Genomic DNA, 7,524 nt, shown 5'->3' with positions numbered 1-7,524 from the left:
ATGTATTCGAGATTATATCTATTATTCAAGATGATGTATTCGAGATTATATCTATTATTCGAGACGATGCATTCGAGATTATATCTATTATTCGAAACGATGTAATTTGAATACTAAATTGTTTTATATTTCTTTTGGCATAGTTAAATAAAAGCTATGCGGACAATACCGACAAAGAGGGAGAACAGACCATGTTCGATATCATATGCGGGCCAGATGATGATCAGAATGAAGAAGATTATGACAGCTCCGAATTTCTAAACAACACCGGAGAGGGTGATATGATATTCGATCGCGACGACCGAATGGATGAAGTCATGAATCTACGATTATGACAATGACGAAGAACATGTTGATCCTGAAACAACAAAGACCGGCGAGGTATATATATTTATATAAGCAGGCATCTGGTGATCATCACATGTTTTAAATGAGTCGAAGATATATTAACGAATCGATCTTTCTTCTTTCAGCCATCCGGATCGAGCAAATCTTCAGGCAACAAGACGAAACGAGGCCCGAACAAAAATTTGAAGGAGGGCGTAAAGTATAATATCGAGGCAATCAGACCTAATGGCGAACCATTAGCGCCTAAGAAGATTGCAGACAAGTTCGTTCGTCAGTGCGGAGTTCTTGTGAAGGACCAACTCCCGATCTCCCTTGAAGAATGGAGAGAGCCAGCAAAGCCACGTCCAGATCTTACTTTTGTCGACGACAGACAAAAAAGTCTGCTTTGGGATACTCTCATGGAACATTTCACCCTACCAGATCATTTCATAGAAGCAGATGTGAAGAAAGTCAAGGACGCTGCTTTTAGGAAGATGGCGGTTGCATTCAAGAACCACAAGAATTGTGAATGGGACAAGTACGTCAAGGGAGGAAGGAAGACTCCAGTATTCGAGGGAACACTAGAGAATCAAAGTGCTCATTGCGATGATTTCGTGAAATTCAAGGATTCAAAATTAGCTAAGGAACGGTTGAGAATAAACAAGAAGAATGCCGAAAAAAGGATAAGTTCCATAAGCTGGGGCCAGGTGGCTACGCGGTGGCAATGCCTAAGTGGGATAAGTCTGAGAAACAGATGGAGGATGCAGGTGTCACTCCGGTTACTAAGAGCTGGCCCCCAGGTGCAGGACTTGGTTCTATGTGCATGGGGGAGTTGGACCCGAAGACAGGCAAAGTTTCGACGAAGGCATGTCTGAACGGAGCCAACGATAATAAACCTGTTGCAATAGAAGAGGCTCGAATGGGGGTGTTCCAGCCCAACAGAGAGAACGACGAGCTTACCGTGCCCTGGGAAATCCTGAACACCTGGGAAGAACACGAGGTAAGGGCGCTATTCCGTGGTATGAGGGGTTTTCGGACTGGAACGCCGACTACAGAACCCGTGCGAGAAGGAAGATTGCGGAGGAGAAGCAGAGGAAGATGGAGGAGGAGAAGAGGAAGCTGGACTATGAACACCTTCAAGGCCTAGAATCAGCGCACGCGGACTTGGTAGTCAAATTCCAGCGGCAGCAGGAGCAGATCGACTCACTTAGCCAGCAAAGGGGGTCTCAGCAGCTGTGGCAGCTAGCGGATGATCCAGCATTGGATACCACCACCCCATCCATGACGAGAAGCAGCATGGATTCCGCCCCATTTGACGCAATGCTGGATAGATACCCCGTGGATAACATCGCGGAGAACACTAACTGCGAGCTACACTTCAAAATTAAGAACATATCCTTGAAGGTGGCGGACGGCGTGGCTTATACAAATTCCCCCGATGCAACCTTCCATTGCAAACCGATTCTAGCAGGCTATGCTCGTGTCATGGTTGATGAGGTGGTGGACCAATAGTCGGGGCTAGAGCTTGACATTCCTGGAGGTGACGAGGAGCACACACTCGGAGATGCCAAACATCGTATCATCCTATGGAGAAAGGATTGCATCATCTTTCGAAGGCCACCGACACCGCGTCACCCGACTCCTCGTTGAAGTCCGCCACCGAGTCAGCAGACTCCCACTCCTCCAAGTCCACCAACGCTTGAGGCCACTCCTCCTCCTCCAAGTCCGGCAAAGTGTCAGGCCACTCCTCCTCCAAGTCCGACACAGCGTCAGACGTCCACTCCTCCTCCAAGTCCGGCAAAACCTCAGGCCACTCCTCCTCCAAGTCTGGCACAACTTCAGGCCACTCCTCCTCATCCAACTCAGCCCCGTCAGCCGTCTCCGCCGCCTCAGCAATCGTAGAAGAGACACCACGCAGCTATGGTGCGTAGCGGTACGAGTCGAGGTCATAGTACATGAAGTACAGGCGGAGGCAAGCGATATAAATATGGTCCAAACCTCACTACTCCTCTTCCTGAGAGGGCTTACGACAGGACCGAGGAGCAAACCAATGCCATAGTGCGGGCAGAAGTCGACGCCCATTTTGGACCGAAACCGCCACCGCCGCCAAGGGAGAAAGTGCCTGTGGAAGTAGTTGACCACTTCATTCGTATGGCTCAACCACTAACTCCTAAGCCTGTTGACACAGACTATGAGCGCCACATCAGGAAGTTACATCGACAACGTCTACAGAAGGAGGCGAGCTCGAGCTCGAGCAAACAACAAGCAACTGTCAAAAAATGCGGGAAAACCATTGCCTAGCTGGGAGAACAGGCGGCGCAATCGATCCACCCGCTTGTTGTGCCGCCAACAACACATGACAGTACGCGCGCCCAATATTATTGTGGGCAAACAGTTTACGTTCCCGAGGTGGGCGATGTGGTAATAACCCACGAGCATATAATGCAGGCTGAAACTCTCAAAATCACTGTTGGACAACTCCTCGAGATCGAGGACATGCCTGTGCTTACAGAGGAGGAAATAAAATGGAAATATGCCCGGGGCCAACCTTTGGTCAAGCCAGAAGAGGTCAAGAAGCTCCCAACGAGAAGGTATGAAGTGCATCAATGGTACATGGACATTACCAAGAGATCCGATCAAGAGTCCCTCATGGTGCAAGTCAAGAAGGATCATTACTACCATCAGAAACCTGTGACCGTTGAGTATTCTGAACTGTTTCAGTTATACAATCAAGATGCACTCGACAAATCTATCGTCAGTTTCTATTGTCTGTAAGTGATTTCTTACTGTAATTTAAGTCTCAAGCTAGCTCTAGTGATCCTTTTGATCAATCATTACCTGTAATTATCCTCACTATATTCTTTTCTTTGGTATTATGCAGGATGAAGATGTATGAAATGAGAAAAGGTGGACGCTATGGCATTGGGTTCATTGACCCAAACACCGTTAATGAATACACATGGAAAATAAACAAGCATCATGAAAAGCAGGTAGGGGACAGCATGCTAGAGTTCTTGAAGCACCTCAAATACAATGAAGATATACTACTTCCTTGCAACTTCCAGTGAGTCACACTTTCTTGTACTACAAATTCTCTGTTTTTGCCTACTAGCTAGCTACATGTTTTTGCTTACATATGCCCGCTTAATTAAGACATGCAAACGTGTGTGCATGCAGATTTCACTGGATCTTGTGTATCATTAAAGTTGATGCCGAAACAGTTGAAATACTGGACTCACTACTCAAAGCAAATAGTGACTATAACATCTTGTTTGGGATAGTCAACAGGTAATTTCAATCATTATTAACTATATATCTCGGCCTATTTAGTTCGTCATTTCATGATATGAACTATTTAATAACCCCTTTATTCATTTTCTTTGTCGGCGGGCAGGGCTTGGGCAAGGTTCATCAGCGTCACGGAAGGCGAATGGAAACGACAGCTGAAATGGTTTCGACCCAAGGTAAGTAATTAAGTAGTACTAGCTAGCTAGCTAGCTGCCATCTCTTTAATTATCATGCTTGATTAATTACTATCTAATCAAATTAAATTCCATTCTCGTAATAAAGGCCCTGAAGCAGGCATAGGGGACTGATCTGTGTGCATTCTGCGTTTGCGAGAACATTTGCATGATGGCGTCCGAAAGGAGCATATCTCAAAGACAGGAATGGGTACGCTTGTCAGAACACTATTCACAATTTTCACACCATTATCGATATCTAGTCACACAACTAATACACATGCATATTGATCTCCTTCTTAACAATTCACAGAGGTGCGGGACAAGCTCCTAGAAACGGAGCGCGTAGAAGCACTTCAAGAGGAAATAGCGGGATTTTTGCTCGACCAGGTCATAAATCCGAAGGGAGAATACTATTACCCGCTACCGCCCCCATCGACCAGGTCATGAACCACTTCCAATTGTCATCGTGCTCCGAAGGCACCAATTAGGCTAATGCCACTAGCTCCGAAGGCAACATGCATATGTAGGAGAAATTGTATATAGCTATACATGTGTGTATGTGTGAATTAATATGGTGGTTTGTGAGACATTGATGATATATATATGATTGGTTCTACTCGAAATTCTATTTATATATATATGCATAACGTGTACAATGTGTAGTATCGTAAAATACCAGCAAACAAAAATGAATTAAAATGGAAAACACAAAATTAAATGAAAAATAAATCATAAAACCAAAACCCCCCAAACATTTTAGTACCAGTTGGTGTTACCAACCGGTACTAAAGGCTCCCGGCCCCCGGAGCTGGCTCGTGCCACGTGGTTGCCCTTTAGCACCGGTTCGTGTTGAACCGGTACTAAAGGGGGGGGCTTTAGTGCCCACACTTTAGTGCGGTTATGGAACCGACACTAAAGGGCCTTACGAACCGGTGCTATTGCCCGGTTCTGCACTAGTGTAATGTATGCCTGTCCCCGCAAGTTAGTGCCACTTTGGGTTCATGACTAGTCATGTCAGCCCGGGTTCTCTGTCATATGGATGCTAGCGACACTATCATATGCGTGAGACAAAAGGCGCAAACGGTCCCGAGCCATGGGAATACCGTGCGTGAGGCCGCAAAGTGATATGGGGTGTTACCGGCTAGATCGATGTGACTTGGAATCGGGGTCCTGACAGTTTTGGTATCAGAGCCTGACTGCATGTAGGATTATCAAGCCAAACCGGTCGAAGTTGATTCTAGAAATGCTTTAGTTATGTAAGGAAATTGATTGTGGAAGGGAACGTAAGGCTCTTTTTACTCCTTATCCTCATGACCTTCTGATCTGAGTCATATTATCTTTTCTACGGGGTTAAGAACTAGGCTTCTTTTCTATCTCTCAGGATGACGTGTTACTAGACCGTAGTTGCATAGGATTGTTGAGTTCAGGCCTCAGTACAGCTCCTACTACTTCCATATGTTCATAGTTGGCCTCAGAACCTTGATATTGTGATGTTGAGTGATTATGCCACCATTTTGCAGGATGTCTCAAATCTTTTTGAGCATTTACAGCCGTTATGCTGTCCGAGTCATCCTGGGTTTCTAAACAATCTGATGCATTTGCGAATCCCTTTCTCCTGTGTTCAATGTCTTTTTGGGCCAGTCTAACCACACTATCCGGTGCGTTGAGCTAATTTATTGCCTCGACATATATGTTGGAGTTATTATTACGACCCTAGGTGTCTTAGAAGATTACCTAGTAATCTAGCTATGTTTTGTGTTCCCCGTGTGATGATTCTGGCCATCATTCTCGAAAGCATCCCGTGATGTTATTAGTTAGTAGGTATTCTACTTCCGGGTTTCTGAACCCGAGATCCACCCTACTTACTTCATGTTGTTAGCATTTGCTAGTTTCCTTAAGATATTAGTAACCTTTGTGATAGTCCTCAAGGTCCATGGTATCTCATTCTTCCAATACCATGAACCATCATGGCAGAAGTTCTTTGAACCAAAAACTCACAATCGGAGTACTCTTGAGGATTTCTCCATCCATAATTCTGATTCTGCCAGTTCTACCTTTCTGCATGGGTTATCTGGAAGAAACCTGTTGAACTTGGTTAGACATATTAATCTACGCATCCGCAACTCAGAAAGATATATGTCCCCTTGAGTTGTCCCTCTTTTTTTGTATTCCGACCATCATCTATCAATTGATAGTCAAGAGTATGCGTGCATTCGTTCATCGGTGCCTATCATTCTTGTGGTCCGTCAAGCCATTCTATTCCGGAATGACTAGGAGAAACAAACTCCAGTACCGTATCCATTTCTAGGATTGGGTCAAAGCAGATGTAAGCCATAGATCCAAATGAGAATCTAGCTTTTGCTCTGTTCTAACATGCAGTGTCACCTTCTCTCTTATCAAGAATGTCATGAGAATTGCGCCACCTCTTATGAATTCTTGATTTAGTGATACTTCATGCCATCATTGTTCATTCCTCGGTTCTGTGTTGTTGTAACCGGAATGCTGACAAGTGAATTGTGATGTGTGAAATCAATACTCCGAGCAACTCGTTGCTTTGTAGTAAATGGACAATATTCTCATTCTTAGCGTGTTGGTTATTGAATCATCATCCTAAGATTGATCGTGCTACCTAGTCCATATTTCTGGTGCACACTTCGATCAATGAGTTGGGATTGTGCCAACCCCTCGCTTATTTGATCATATTGTCTTGCCCTGAAAAGCAAGATTGTTCTCGAGCTTAATAACATATCAGTGGTTCGTGATTTTCTGATTATCTTCTCGAAAGTATCACCAGGTTGTCCCCTGACTGTTATGTTGAGCTCCTGATTAAGTTGGATTCATGCAAACCACCCCTTCTCCAAGAATATGTGTTGGATACCCCGTGAGCTAGTTGGATAAGCAAAACAACAACTAGGAGAGTTGGAAGATAAAGCTTTATCTGACTTAGTTCATCTCTAATGGATATATTTGGTGTGTGTGTGTTGAAGAAAGATGATATCTTCATCGATTGGTCCTCGTGATCAGTTATTGGATCTATTGTCTTGTCCAAACTTTGATTTAGGTGTGGGCTATCCTCAAATCAAATCAGAACAACGATGTTCATAATGTTGTCTTACTCGTGGTTGATCCCTCGAGCATACACCATTACATCCTTTGGTCTGACCAATGCTATCACCATGTTCACTTAATTGTGGAATTCCATCTATATGGAAGTGTCGTGGGTTTTTCACGGCAGATGTCCTAGAGAAAGGACTTAGTCGTGGAGCCATCGCGACGGGTTAGCTTGAAGGGGTTAAAGTGGACACAAGGACGCAAGAGAGTTTATACTAGTTCGGCCCCTTCGATGAAGGTAAAAGCCTACGTCTAGTTGTGATGGAATTGATGGGTGTTTCGATGACTAGGGAGCAAATAAGCTTCGCCTATGTCTCGAGTTGTCGTCTGTTGTCCTTGAACCGCCGCCGGGTCATCCCCTTATATACATGGGTGACGCCCGTCGGTTTACAGAGTCCCAACACCGGCTCATAGATGTGCCCGGTTTGGTCTCTACTTATTCCTAACTTACAATACAAGTTACATATTGACGCCGGTTTACGGCTACAGGCTCTCAACCGATTATGGGTCTTGAGCCCTCATCTATCTTCATGGGCTTTAACATGCTTAACTACTGATGAAGTTAATCCGGCCCAGATAGGCCGGTTTACGCCTAGTAGTAATATCCCTAACATTAGGCCCC

Source organism: Triticum dicoccoides, chromosome 3A (assembly GCF_002162155.2).
Source record: "Triticum dicoccoides isolate Atlit2015 ecotype Zavitan chromosome 3A, WEW_v2.0, whole genome shotgun sequence".
In the NCBI taxonomy this organism is placed as follows: Eukaryota; Viridiplantae; Streptophyta; class Magnoliopsida; order Poales; family Poaceae; genus Triticum; species Triticum dicoccoides.
The sequence above is the reverse complement of the archived record's forward strand: the minus strand, read 5'-3'. Positions refer to the sequence as shown.